At 39.5% G+C, this 14,772-nt stretch overlaps 1 protein-coding gene across 1 annotated transcript in view; it reads left to right on the top strand.

Moving 5' to 3' along the window:
- Positions 1–11,537: 11,537 nt before the first annotated feature.
- PKIA (cAMP-dependent protein kinase inhibitor alpha) overlaps positions 11,538–14,772 on the top strand; it is a 111,295-nt gene continuing 108,060 nt past the window's right edge. The window contains exon 1 of the mRNA XM_049854466.1: positions 11,538–11,666. The gene's annotated coding sequence lies outside the window, so the exon portion shown is untranslated. The remainder of the gene's footprint in view (positions 11,667–14,772) is intronic.

Genomic DNA, 14,772 nt, shown 5'->3' with positions numbered 1-14,772 from the left:
GGCCCCATAGGACAGAATAGAACTGTCCCATAGAGTTTCCAAAGAGCGCCTGGCAGATTTGAACTGCTGACCCATTGGTTAGCAGCCATAGCACTTAACCATTACACCACCAGGGTTTCCTATATTTTTATACTTCATGTTATACGTATTCTAGAATTTTTAGTAATGGTAACAAGACCTGAATGTGACATATTTTTAAAATTCCTGTTATATTCAGGCCATGTTCCTATTAATAAAAATTCTAGAATACATATATACAAATAAATTATGTGACATTTACAGCACTCACAAGAATTAGTATCATTAACTTATTATATTTTTTTTTTTGTCAACTTTGGCTATAAATGGCTTTTGAATATTTTCCCTATATCAAATGGACCCTCATAGGACAATGCTTTCTTTAATTCCAAAATATATATTAAAAAAGTAGACTTTACGACCATGATCCAAGATTAATTTTTTTTTTTATAACTTTTATTAAGCTTCAAGTGAACGTTTACAAATCCAATCAGTCTGTCACATATAAGTTTACATACATCTCACTCCCTACTCCCACTTGCTCTCCCCCTCTTGAGTCAGCCCTTTCAGTCTCTCCTTTCTTGACAATTTTGCCGGCTTCCCTCTCTCTCTATCCTCCCATCCCCCCTCCAGACAAGAGTTGCCAACACAATCTCAAGTGTCCACCTGATATAATTAGCTCACTCTTCATCAGCGTCTCTCTCCCACCTGCTGACCAGTCCCTTTCATGTCGGATGAGTTGTCTTCGGGGATGGTTCCTGTCCTGTGCCAACAGAAGGTCTGGGGAGCATGGCCGCCGGGATTCCTCTAGTCTCAGTCAGACCATTAAGTTTGGTCTTTTCATGAGAATTTGGGGTCTGTATCCCACTGATCTCCTGCTCCCTCAGGGGTCCTCTGCTGTGCTCCCTGTCAGGGCAGTCATCGATTGTGGCCGGGCACCAACTAGTTCTTCTGGTCTCAGGATGATGTAGGTCTCTGGTTCATGTGGCCCTTTCTGTCTCTTGGGCTCTTAGTTGTCGTGTGGCCTTGGTGTTCTTCATTTTCCTTTGCTCCCGGTGGGTTGAGACCAATTGCTGCATCTTAGATGGCCGCTTGTTAGCATTTAAGACCCCAGACGCCACATTTCAAAGTGGGATGCAGACTGATTTCCTAATAGAATTATTTTGCCAATTGACTTAGAAGTCCCCGCAAACCATGTTCCCCAGACCCCCGCGCTTGCTCCGCTGACCTTTGAAACATTCATTTTATCCCGGAAACTTCTTTGCTTTTGGTCCAGTCCAATTGAGCTGACCTTCCATGTATTGAGTGTTGTCTTTCCCTTCACCTAAAGCAGTTCTTATCTACTGATTAATCAATAAAAAACCCTCTCCCACCCTCCCTCCCTCCCCCCCTCGTAACCACAAAAGTATGTATTCTTCTCAGGTTTACTATTTCTCAAGATTGTATAATAGTGGTCTTATACAATATTTGTCCTTTTGCCTCTGACTAATTTCGCTCAGCATAATGCCTTCCAGGTTCCTCCATGTTATGAAATGTTTCAGAGATTCGTCACTGTTCTTTATCGATGTGTAGTATTCCATTGTGTGAATATACCACAATTTATTTACCCATTCATCCGTTGATGGACACCTTGGTTGCTTCCAACTTTTTGCTATTGTAAACAGAGCTGCAATAAACATGGGTGTGCATATATCTGTTTGTATGAAGGCTCTTGTATCTCTAGGGTATATTCCCAGGAGTGGGATTTCTGGGTTGTATGGTAGTTCTATTCCTAACTGTTTAAGATAACGCCAGATAGATTTCCAAAGTGGTTGTACCATTTTACATTCCCACCAGCAGTGTATGAGAGTTCCAATCTCTCCACAGCCTCTCCAACATTTATTATTTTGGGTTTTTTGGATTAATGCCAGCCTTGCTGGTGTGAGATGAAATCTCATCGTAGTTTTAATTTGCATTTCTCTAATGGCTAATGATCGAGAGCATTTTCTCATGTATCTGTTGGCTGCCTGAATATCTTCTTTAGTGAAATGTGTGTTCATATCCTTTGCCCACTTCTTGATTGGGTTGTTTGTCTTTTTGTGGTTGAGTTTTGACAGAATCATGTAGATTTTAGAGATCAGGCGCTGGTCGGAGATGTCATAGCTGAAAATTCTTTCCCAATGTGTAGGTGGTCTTTTTACTCTTTTGGAGAAGTCTTTAGATGAGCATAGGTGTTTGATTTTTAGGAGCTCCCAGTTATCGGGTTTCTCTTCATCATTTTTGGTAATGTTTTGTATTCTGTTTATACCTTGTATTAGGGCTCCTAGGGTTGTCCCAATTTTTTCCTCCATGATCTTTATCGTTTTAGTCTTTATGTTTAGGTCTTTGATCCACTTGGAGTTAGTTTTTGTGCATGGTGTGAGGTATGGGTCCTGTTTCATTTTTTTGCAAATGGATATCCAGTTATGCCAGCACCATTTGTTAAAAAGGCTATCTTTTCCCCAATTAATTGACACTGGTCCTTTGTCAAATATCAGCTGCTCATACGTGGATGGATCTATGTCTGGGTTCTCAATTCTGTTCCATTGGTCTATGTGCCTGTTGTTGTACCAGTACCAGGCTGTTTTGACTACTGTGGCTGTATAGTAGGTTCTGAAGTCAGGTAAAGTGAGGCCTCCCACTTTCTTCTTCTTTTTCAGTAGTGCTTTGCTTATCCGGGGCTTCTTTCCCTTCCATATGAAATTGGTGATTTGTTTCTCTATCCCCTTAAAATATGACATTGGAATTTGGATCGGAAGTGCGTTAAATGTATAGATGGCTTTTGGTAGAATAGACATTTTTACTACGTTAAGTCTTCCTATCCATGAGCAGGGTATGTTTTTCCACTTAAGTATGTCCTTTTGAATTTCTTGTAGTAGAGCTTTGTAGTTTTCTTTGTATAGGTCTTTTACATCCTTGGTAAGATTTATTCCTAAGTATCTTATCTTCTTGGGGGCTACTGTGAATGGCATTGATTTGGTGATTTCCTCTTCGGTGTTCTTTTTGTTGATGTAGAGGAATCCAAGTGATTTTTGTATGTTTATTTTATAACCTGAGACTCTGCCATACTCTTCTATTAGTTTCAGTAGTTTTCTGGAGGATTCCTTAGGGTTTTCTGTGTATATAATCATGTCATCTGCAAATAGTGATAACTTTACTTCTTCCTTGCCAATCCGGATACCTTTTATTTCTTTGTCTAGCCTAATTGCCCTGGCTAGGACTTCCAGCACGATGTTGAATAAGAGCGGTGATAAAGGGCATCCTTGTCTGGTTCCCGTTCTCAAGGGAAATGCTTTCAGGTTCTCTCCATTTAGAGTGATATTGGCTGTTGGCTTTGCATAGATGCCCTTTATTATGTTGAGGAATTTTCCTTCAATTCTTATTTTGGTAAGAGTTTTTATCATAAATGGGTGTTGGACTTTGTCGAATGCCTTTTCTGCATCAATTGATAAGATCATGTGGCTTTTGTCTTTTGTTTTATTTATGTGATGGATTACATTAATGGTTTTTCTGATATTAAACCAGCCTTGCATACCTGGTATAAATCCCACTTGATCAGGGTGAATTATTTTTTTGATGTGTTGTTGGATTCTATTGGCTAGAATTTTGTTGAGGATTTTTGCATCTATGTTCATGAGGGATATAGGTCTATAATTTTCTTTTTTTGTAATGTCTTTACCTGGTTTTGGTATCAGGGAGATGGTGGCTTCATAGAATGAGTTGGGTAGTATTCCGTCAGTTTCTATGCTTTGGAATACCTTCAGTAGTAGTGGTGTTAACTCTTCTCTGAAAGTTTGGTAGAACTCTGCAGTGAAGCCGTCCGGGCCAGGGCTTTTTTTTGTTGGGAGTTTTTTGATTACCGTTTCAATCTCTTTTTTTGTTATGGGTCTATTTAGTTGTTCTACTTCCGAATGTGTTAGTTTAGGTAGGTAGCGTTTTTCCAGGAATTCATCCATTTCTTCTAGGTTTTCAAATTTGTTAGAGTACATTTTTTCATAATAATCTGAAATGATTCTTTTAATTTCATTTGGTACTGTTGTGATGTGGTCCTTCTCGTTTCTTATTCGGGTTGTTTCCTTTCCTGTATTTCTTTAGTCAGTCTAGCCAATGGTTTATCAATTTTGTTAATTTTTTCAAAGAACCAGCTTTTGGCTTTGTTAATTCTTTCAATTGTTTTTCTGTTCTCTAATTCATTTAGTTCAGCTCTAATTTTTATTATTTGTTTTCTTCTGGAGCCTGATGGATTCTTTTGTTGCTGAGTTTCTATTTGTTCAAGTTGTAGGGACAGTTCTCTGATTTTGGCTCTTTCTTCTTTTTGTATGTGTGCATTTATCGATATAAATTGGCCTCTGAGCACTGCTTTTGCTGTGTCCCAGAGGTTTTGATAGGAAGTATTTTCATTCTCATTGCTTTCTATGAATTTCCTTATTCCCTCCTTGATGACTTCTATAACCCAGTCTTTTTTCAGGAGGGTATTGTTCATTTTCCAAGTATTTGATTTCTTTTCCCTAGTTTTTCTGTTATTGATCTCTAGTTTTATTGCCTTGTGGTCTGAGAAGATGCTTTGTAATATTTCGATGTTTTGGACTCTGCAAAGGTTTGTTTTATGACCTAATATGTGGTCTATTCTAGAGAATGTTCCATGTGTGCTAGAAAAAAAAGTATATTTTGCAGCAGTTGGGTGGAGAGTTCTGTATAAGTCAATGAGGTCAAGTTGGTTGATTGTTGTAATTAGATCTTCCGTGTCTCTGTTGAGCTTCTTACTGGATGTCCTGTCCTTCTCCGAAAGTGGTGTGTTGAAGTCTCCTACTATAATTGTGGAGGTATCTATCTCACTTTTCAATTCTGTTAAAATTTGATTTATGTATCTTGCAGCCCTGTCATTGGGTGCATATATATTTAATATGGTTATGTCTTCCTGATCAATTGTCCCTTTTATCATTATATAGTGTCCTTCTTTATCCTTTGTGGTGGATTTAAGTCTAAAGTCTATTTTGTCAGAAATTAATATTGCTACTCCTCTTCTTTTTTGCTTATTGTTTGTTTGATATACTTTTTTCCATCCTTTGAGTTTTAGTTTGTTTGTGTCTCTAAGTCTAAGGTGTGTCTCTTGTAGGCAGCATATAGATGGATCGTGTTTCTTTATCCAGTCTGTGACTCTCTGTCTCTTTATTGGTGCATTTAGTCCATTTACATTCAGGGTAATTATAGATAAATAAGTTTTTAGTGCTGTCATTTTGATGCCTTTTCATGTGCGTTGTTGACAATTTCATTTTTCCACATATTTTTTTTTTGTGCTGAGGCGTTTTTCTTAGTAAATTGTGAGATCCTCATTTTCATAGTGCTTGACTTTATGTTAGTTGAGTCGTTACGTTTTTCTTGGCTTTTATCTTGAGTTATAGAGTTGTTATACCTTTTTGTGGTTACCTTATTATTTACCCTTATTTTTCTAAGTAAAAACCTAACTTGTATTGTTCTATATCGCCTTGTATCACTCTCCATATGGCAGTTCAATGCCTCCTGTATTTAATCCCTCTTTTTGATTATTGTGATCTTTTACCTATGGACTGCCATGATTCCCTGTTATGTGTATTTTTTTTTTAATTAATCTTAATTTTTTGTTTTTGTGATTTCCGTATTTGAGTTGATATCTGGACGTTCTGTTTTATGACCTTGTGTTGTGCTGATATCTGATATTATTGGTTCTCTGACCAAACAATATCCTTTAGTATTTCTTGTAGCTTTGGTTTGGTTTTTGTAAATTCTCTAAACTTGTGTTTGTCTGTAAATACAAGATTAATTTTTAAAACGGATTGTGCTATAAAAAGTCGTAGAGCAAAAGAATGATCTCTATTATTTCATCCTACCACCTATTCATTAAATTATATTTTCAAATCCTTTACATTGATGTAAGACATTTCCCTTTTCTTTCTTCTTTATTTACTGCTTTCCCTGTGCCTCCCACTATGGTGAAGTAGTCAAATCCTGCTGGGCCATTTAAAGTCTTTAAATTTTGTCTTTTCCTTAGCATCATAAACACAGAATACCTTCCATGAATAAAAAGAACCTGGAAAGAGTGCATTGTTAAATGAAAGAGCCTATGTTATCATAAGAAACTGCCCATATTGCCAATGAGTCTGGAAACTATACTAAGAAGGATGATAACCACTGTCCTGGGACTGGCCCAAGTCACAACACTTACATCCCTATTGTCTTGGATAAATTGAAGGAAGAGATCAGACATTTACTTTCATTCTTAGGACAAGTCTATATAATAGCCATTGCTCTCCTCATTTCAAAAACAAGACCTAGTCAGGTGGTGAGCGGAAGAATCCAAGTCCAAATCTATTGAACTACAAAATAGCTAAACTTCAGAGTCATCTGAGTCCTCTAGTTCCCATACACTTTCTCATACTCATACTCCTTCCCCTTTACTTTATATGGACTTTTATTCCCAACACCTGATACCTAGCAAATTGTTCAACTAAGTTATAAATTATCAACCACAAGGCTTAGCAAGTTCTCTTTTCTGAGGTATTTAGAACTCTAAAGGTGATGAAAGCCTATCTAAGTGGACAAGGGTAATAACATTTTCCTAGTATAAGTGCCTTCTAATGTCTGCACTAAGCAATTTCACATCTTCCCATTATATCTTCATAATCATCCTCTAGTTGGAATCCTAACCTTCTTTGCACTAAGGACCCCTTTGACAATCTGGAGAATCCTATGGATCTCCTCTCAAAGTAATGCTTTTAAATGCATAAGATGTGATATATAGCATTTCAAAGGAATTATATTACCATATTTTGGAAATCAGTTATCAAAATATGTATTTTTTAATTTCTTAATATAGAAATATATGGGCATTTTAACACATTAAATAACAAGATATAGCAGTGGCTCTAGTAACTGCTATACTTAAAAAGCAGTGATGCTGGGTGCATAGGTTAATTCTGATACTTCTCTACACGTATCCTGGAACTGAAAAATTAAGTAAATGGATGGTGGAAATTGGAGTGGAAATTTACAGATAAGCAAGGAGAGGAAGCTAGAATGATCCATTTATAATGGATTAGAGTTGGAGACACGAGTATGAACTCATGGTTAAAAAATATAAATACAGATGGTTATACATAAAATATTTGTAGGTATGTGTATATACACAAGTTAGTATACTCACATACATTTCTTTCCTCTGTCATCTGAAAGACCCTCAAAGAAATGACAACCCATTAACAACAAGTACACCTGGTACCTAGATCCTGGTTTCTAATTCCATTCTCCGATAAAAAAAAAAAAAAACAGAGTTCCTTTGAGAAATGGCCAAGTCTAGGACCAAGTTAAAACACACACACACATATTGATGGGGGCATGTCAAAGGAGGATAAGATCTAGCTAAAAGAGCTCTCAGTGGCCAAAGACAGAAGAATTTGAGCAAGAAAATAATGTAGTATGGCGTATAGTCCAAAGTAATAAATACCCTTTGGTCCATATTGCTATAAATTATTGAAAAAATTAATATTTGGGTGAGAAGTGACAAATCTCTTGTGGGTAAATTCCAAGTAATTCATGTAGATACTCCACACCCTTTATATGTGGGCTGTGCATAGTAACTTCCTTCTAAGGAGTACAGTATAGAAGTGGGGGAGTAACTTCATAGTGGAGAAACCTGAAAAATGCTACCTCACCCAGTTGATCAAGGTCAACATCAAAAGTCATAAATGATGTTGATAGTATATAGCCTTGTTATAAAGTGATGAAAATGACAATTTACCTCTGTGGTCTTCCTCCTAATAACCTATTACTCAAGTCTTATTATGAGAAAAGCATTCGTTTATAATAGCAGGACACCCTATAGAATACCTGGCCAGTTCTGCTCAAACTGACAAGGTCATCAAAAACAAAGGCAGTCTGAGAAACCGCTATAACCAAGCCTAAGGGAATATAACAACTAAAGGTAATTTGGTATCCTAGATGGGATTCTCAAACAAAATTAAGGGCATTAGGTAAAAACTAAGGATATCTGAATAATAAACTTTAGTTAATAATAATGTATCAGTTCATTAACTGTAACAAATATACCACGAAACCAATACAAATGTAACCAATAACTGTAGCCAATATACTAATGTAAGATGTTATTTGTGGGGGAAACTGGGTGTGGGGATATATGAAAACTCTATAAATTTAAAACTATTGTAGAAAATAGTCTATTAGAAAAACTAAAAAAGTAGTGATGACTTGTAACACCAGAATAATGATATTTTGAGTTGTCTATAACAAATGCAGAAAACCTGGTGGTGTAGTGGTTAAGAACTAAGGCTGCTAACAAAAAGGTTGGCAGTTCGAATCCACCAGGTACTCCTTGGAAACTTTATGGTGCAGTTCTACTCTGTCCTATAGGGTCGCTATGAGTTGGAATCAACTTGACTGTCCTATAGGGTCACTACGAGTCAGAATCAACTCAACAGCAATGGGTTTGTTTTTTTTTAATAACAACTGCAATATAATAGAAAGTTAATCTGAAGCCCTGGTGGCACAGCAGTTGAGAGCTAGGGCTGTTAACCAAAAGTTGGCAGTTCAAATCCACCAGCTGCCGCTTGGGAACCCTCTGGGGCAGTTCTACTCTGTCCTATAGGATCACTATGATTTGGAATGGCCTCCATGGCAACAGGTTTGGTTTGGTTTTTTTTCTTTTTTTAAATCTGTGATTTCCAGGGGTGACAAAGCCACAGGTGCTCCTAATATTATTGTGGTTTGTTGTCTATATTTGTAATTAAAGAAAATGCTAAATGCTAAAATTTAGTTGGAGGTTGGTGAAACTAGAGATGTAATTTTCCCATCCATATTCCATACCTCTGAATTCTATTCACATACACTTTGATATAGATTAAGAATTCCTGCAATACAGCAATATTAATGGCTGGATTTTATGAAAGTGATGCCCCAAGAAATGAATTAAGTTGTTCTAGTTTTCAAAGATCATATATTCTAGGACCAGGAATTCTGAATTTTGTTAGACTTCTTTCACTATACTACCTCCCAATTTTGGAATTAGTAAGCAAAGGTATAGGAACACTTCATTGAACAAAGGCACTTCCCTGGCCTTGTGTAATTCACTGTTTAGGTTACCAGACACTCCACAGAGTAGAGCTGGCTTGGACCTAAAGATAGGTAATTCTAAAAGCAAGGTAAGTTTAATAACGGAGCTCCACTCCCACTGGGGGTGGGGGTGGGGGGTGGGATAACATTGCAAAGAATGGGAATTCCAGAGCACTTAATTGTGTTCATGAGGAACCTGTTCATAGATCAAGAGGCAGTCGTTCGAACAGAACAAGGGGATACTGTGTGGTTTAAAGCAAGGAAAGGTGTGCGTCAGGGTTGTATCCTTTTACCATACCTATTCATTCCGTATGCTGAGCAAATAATCTGAGAACCCCAAACCAAACCCACTGCCGCCGAGTTGATTCCGACTCATAGCAACCCCACAGGACAGAGTAGAACTGCTGGATAGAGTTTCCAAGGAGTGCCTGGTGGATTCGAACTACCAACTTCTTGGTTAGCAGCCATAGCACTTAACCACTATGCCACCAGGGTTTCCATAATACCAGAAGGTGGACTATATGAAGAAGAACGGGGTGTCAGGATTGGAGGAAGACTCATTAACAATCTGCGTTATACAGATGAAACAACTTTGCTCGCTGAAAGTGAAGAGGGCTTGAAGCACTTACTGATGAAGATCAGAGATCACAGCCTTCAGTATGGATTACACCTCAACATAAAGAAAACAAAAATCCTCACAACTGGACCAATAAGCAACATCATGATAAGTGGGGAAAAGATTGAAGTTGCCAAGGATTTCATTTTACTTGGATCCACAATCAACAGCCATGGAAGCAGCAGTCAAGAAATCAAACAATGCATTGCATTGGGCAAATCTGCTGCAAAAGACCTCTTTAAAGTGTTGTAAAGCGAAGATGTCACCTTGAAGACTAAAAGGTACACCTTACCCAAGCAATGGTATTTTCAATTGCCTCCTATGCATGTGAAAGCTGGACGATGAGTAAAGAAGACAGAAGAAGAATTGACGCCTTTGAACTGTGGTGTTGGAGAAGAATATTGAATATATCATGGACTACCAGAAGAATGAACAAATCTGTCTTGGAAGAAATACAACCAGAATGTTCCTTAGAAACAAGGATAGCGAGACTAGTCTCACATGCTTTGGAAATGTCAGGAGGGATCAGTACCTAGAGAATGACACCCTGCTTGGTAAAGTAGAGGGTCAGCGAAAAAGACAAAGACCCTCAACGAGACAGACTGACACAGTGGCTGCAACAATGGGTTTAAGCATAACAACGATTGTGAGGATGGTGCAGGACTGTGCAGTGTTTCATTTCGTTGTGCACAGGGTCGCTATAAGCTGAAAGCCAACTCATGGCACCTAACAACACCACCACCTCCCACAGGACCCTAGGGTCAAGGAACCTCACTACTTGGAAATAACTATCCTTTGCTCAGATGCAGAGAAGAAAGCAAATCCCAGGCCCTTCTTTCACTTAAACTCCCAAACTGCTGATCCGGCCAGTAGTTTAGGAAGGAAGCAAAGGAAGAAGGAGGAAGGGAAGAGGAGGAGGGAGAGAGAAGCAACCTTGTTAGTAACTGGTGCCTAATTAAAGAGGGAAGTGGAGGGTGGGTGGCTCATATGCTTACTGCATTGCCAAGGCAAAGGAAAAAATGGCAATGTCTCTTTCATCCCAAATTCCGATAAATCCTTTGGGATCTGTTAATGTGGATTCTGCTGCTGAGTTTCCAAAGACTACAGCTGTCGCCCAAGCAATTCGTACAATTAAGAAGGGATTAGAGGGAACATCTGTCCATCACTGCACCACTAAACAGCAACGAAAACCTGGCGGAAGGGGACCCCCTCCGTTTCCTTGAGGGCTTTCTGCCCCATTTCTCTATTCCTTTGGGAGTTTCCCGTTTCCATTACGTAGGCAAGAGGGCGAGAGGTCCCCAGCTTTAATCATTGTGAGTGGTTTGAGTTTGAGTGTGTTGGGCGGCAGGGAGAGCATTTGATAATGGAATTAGAAAGATTGTCAATTTAAAATATTTTCGGAGTGTTTGAGTGTTAATCTAAATAGACAATCTCAGCTCTCAAATTCGGCGAAATGAACAATACTGACAATGAAGATGAAGAGGGTGGGAAACCCACACGGTCGCATGGAGTTGTCCATCCAGCGGCAGTGACAGGGGAGCGCTTGGAGGAAGCACGCTATGCAGAGAAAGTCTCTCTGGCTTTTTTTCTCTTGGTCTACAATCCGGCGATACCTTACTTTAATAGAAAATAAAGCTGAACCCTGGAAGGGTGGCAGTGGCCCGGCGCAGTTTCCAGGAGGCCTCCGCGTGGCCGGGAGAGGTCCCTCTCCCCCCGCGGCTGGGGCTGAATGCGCCGATCCGGCCCGGGAGGGGGGATGACTTAATGCGGCCGGAGCTCGGCGGCTGGAGCAGCTGCTGCAGCTGGCAGGTGGGGTGGGGGCCGGCGGGAGTTGACCACGCACACCGCGCGGCGCCGATTGCGGCCCGGGGCAGCGGGCGCCGGGGACATGCGCTGACTCTGTCCTGGAAAGGTAAGCGGCTGGACTATTATTAGCCTTGGCCACCCTGCCTGGTGCTTTCTGCTCGGGGAATAATGAGGTTTGTAATACAGTGGGAAGAAGGGGAATAACCCCGCTGCATTCAATAGACGGAAGAGCAACAACTGGGACTGAAATGCTAAGCAGCCAAGTGTCTGGGATTGGAGGATTGGTGTTACTGGGCAAACAAAGAAAGCGTTCAGCCTTTTTACTCTTTTGAAGATAATCGACAATTTGTATGCCAGACTCGCTTAGACACTGGATAGAATTCAAAATGTACAATAATTTGAGATGCTCTTTTCCCTTTCTATCTTCTACCTTCACTTGATTATTTTCTAGCTTTGGAACAGCAGGTCCCTGGCAGCAACCAAAAAAAACCAAAACCAATCTCGTTGCTGTCGAGTGGATTCCGACTCTTAGTGACCCTATAGGAGAAGGTAGAACTGCCCCATAGAGTTTCCAAGGAGCGCCTGGTGGATTCGAACTGCCAACCTTTTGGTTAGCACTGTGGCACTTAACCACTACGCCACAGGCTTCTGGTAGCAACCAAGGCAAATAAATAATGAGAAGTCTTCTCTCCTGCTCTCCTCTGTCCTCTCCTTTCCCTGTTGTCAGAATGGGTCTGTGCTCGCCTCAATGTCAAATCACCGCCTTCAATACCGAATCTTGAGAAAGAGTATTTGGAACTGAAACTTATCTCTTGGAGTTCAGCTTGAGTTGAGCAGCGTTGACTCTGGCTTCTCCCTTCATTTACCATCTTTTCTGTCAATCATTTCATTGATCTTTTTCGGGAACGCTGTGACCGTTCTCAAGCCAACTCTTGTCAGTTCCTATTCACCATCTCTGTTGCATGGCTGATTTTGTCAAGGACCTAGAAAGGACATTGCCTTACACCAGTTTTGGTATTCTCGTTATAACCTGTAACCCGTGCCCTTTCGCCAAATATGTGACATGAATAAACCCTGCATTTAGCCCAATACCAACATGGTTTCCCATAACTCCCTTCATTGTAGTCACTGCGGTTACCAGAAGGGTTGAAAGGACAAGCAGAATCTTTTGGGGTGCGAGAGACCGGACCATTTTGCTCCCTGTGCAAATGTCTGCCTATCCATATTTTCTTGAAGCCTTTTTTTTTAGTTCAGCTGGGTTGTGAGACATCTAGCTGTATAGGTTTGGGTCAAGTCCTCCTGAAAAAAGCAAGGTGTGTGTTAGCCGTAGGATTTCCCAGTAACCTCAGAAGAGTTTCCAGAGAGGCTTTCCCCATCGACAGCCAGAGAGCCAATGCAGCTGCCCAATTTGAACATCCATAAGAGAGTCTCCCCATTTATTGGTTCCTACCACTTGTCCTAGAATTTCCCCACAAACCCTCTGCTACTGAGCTCAAGTGCCTGTTCTTGTTGCCACCTAGGGATGTACATTTGAATATTATGCTGTGAAATGGTTAAGATGGCTGTTATGGGGATTGCAAATGTGCCACTTCACCAACAGATAACAGTTGCCATAAGCCAGACTGTAGGGTGTGTGTGTGCCAATATTCTGCTTAAAAGGAGATCTGTTATCTTTAAACTAGAAGTTAGAGAGACAGTCTGACTCAACAACCATGTAATTTTATTTTAGCAAATGTAAAGAGTGGAGCTCACTGAAAAAGAGGAGCATAGTTCATAGCTAAAAAATTTCCCTCTGCTTGCCTTTCTTTTTCAATACTGCTTTTAGACAAAGATACTGGTTCTGAAAAACCATGTTAATTGCTTTATATATCATTATTGCTTTTCAGATTACAAATTCTCTTTTTTTGATGCATTTTAGAAAAAATATGAATTTGTTTCTTTGTCTCCATCTTCAGTGTATGAAGCAAAGGGAGGGCAGGGGTGGACAAATCCCATTAGAAAGTGGCCTACTCCAGGAACTGTCCCTTGGGATCTTGAAAACCTCAGGGATGACTTCTTTATTTTGTTGGCTTATTATATATATATATAGCAATAACATTGATGACAACAATAAAAAAAAAATTGTCATCAATGTTATTGCTCTTGTTGTTTGTTGAGCTTGGGTTGGGTTTGAAATACTAAATTTTCAAACCAAAAAAAACCAAACCCAGCGCCGTCAAGTCAATTCCGACTCATAGGACAGAGTAGAACTGCCCCATAGAGTTTCCAAGGAGTGCCAGGCGGATTCGAACTGCTGACCCTTTGGTTAACAGCCATAGCACTTAACTACTACGACAACAGGGTTTCCAAATTTTCAAAAGACTCTGGAATTTTGACTGTTAGGCACGCCAGCTAGAAGATGGAGGAAACAACAACAGCAAAACCCCTCTATTCTACCACCTTTATTTTCTAATCTTAAAAAATATTTAACCATATAAATAATTATCCTAGAAAAGAAATGACAGTGAATATTGATATAGTAATTTATTTTAAAGAAATTAGCCCAAAGTATACAGACTAGTGCAAATGATCTCAGAAGAACTACATTAAGAATTTCTGTAATGTTAAAAGACATCTTTTTGTTGAAGAGCAGGGCATGAGAGAAGCCTAAGGATGGTAAGGAATAGAATGTGTCTTTTATTTTTTTTTCTGAAGAATCTGAGCCATTTGGTAACAAATAGGACCAGGATCAGGGGACTGGTGCTGCCAAAGCTGTATTTACAGGTAAGAGGAATACACTAACGTTAGGAGAAACTTTAATGGGAAGAAAGAAAGGAAAATGGAAATTTTATTCTTCATTTAGGTGCAATTGAGGAAGAGAATTAAATTTAAGGAACTTCAGAATTTGGACTCACATATTTAAACAATTTCTGGGGAAAGTTTCTAAGTTCAGAATAAATATACTTATGATTTTATGACTCAAACTGATTTATGACTTTACTTCTTTTTCTTTAAAGAGTCTTTGGGCAAGGTAAAATTAATTGGCTGGTATTCAGAAACAGGGTTGTTGTTGTTGTTGTTAGTTGTCATTGATTCAACTCTGACTCGTGGCGACCCCATTTGTGCAGAGTTGAACATTTCCGTAGGATTTTGAAGGCTGTGACCTTTGAGAAGGTCGCCTAGCCTGTCTTCCTAGGTGCCTCCAGGTGGTTCCAAACCACCAGCCTTTTGGC

This window comes from Elephas maximus, chromosome 15 (genome assembly GCF_024166365.1).
Source record: "Elephas maximus indicus isolate mEleMax1 chromosome 15, mEleMax1 primary haplotype, whole genome shotgun sequence".
NCBI classification, from domain to species: domain Eukaryota; kingdom Metazoa; phylum Chordata; class Mammalia; order Proboscidea; family Elephantidae; genus Elephas; species Elephas maximus.
This window is presented reverse-complemented; position numbering and strand designations above follow the sequence as displayed.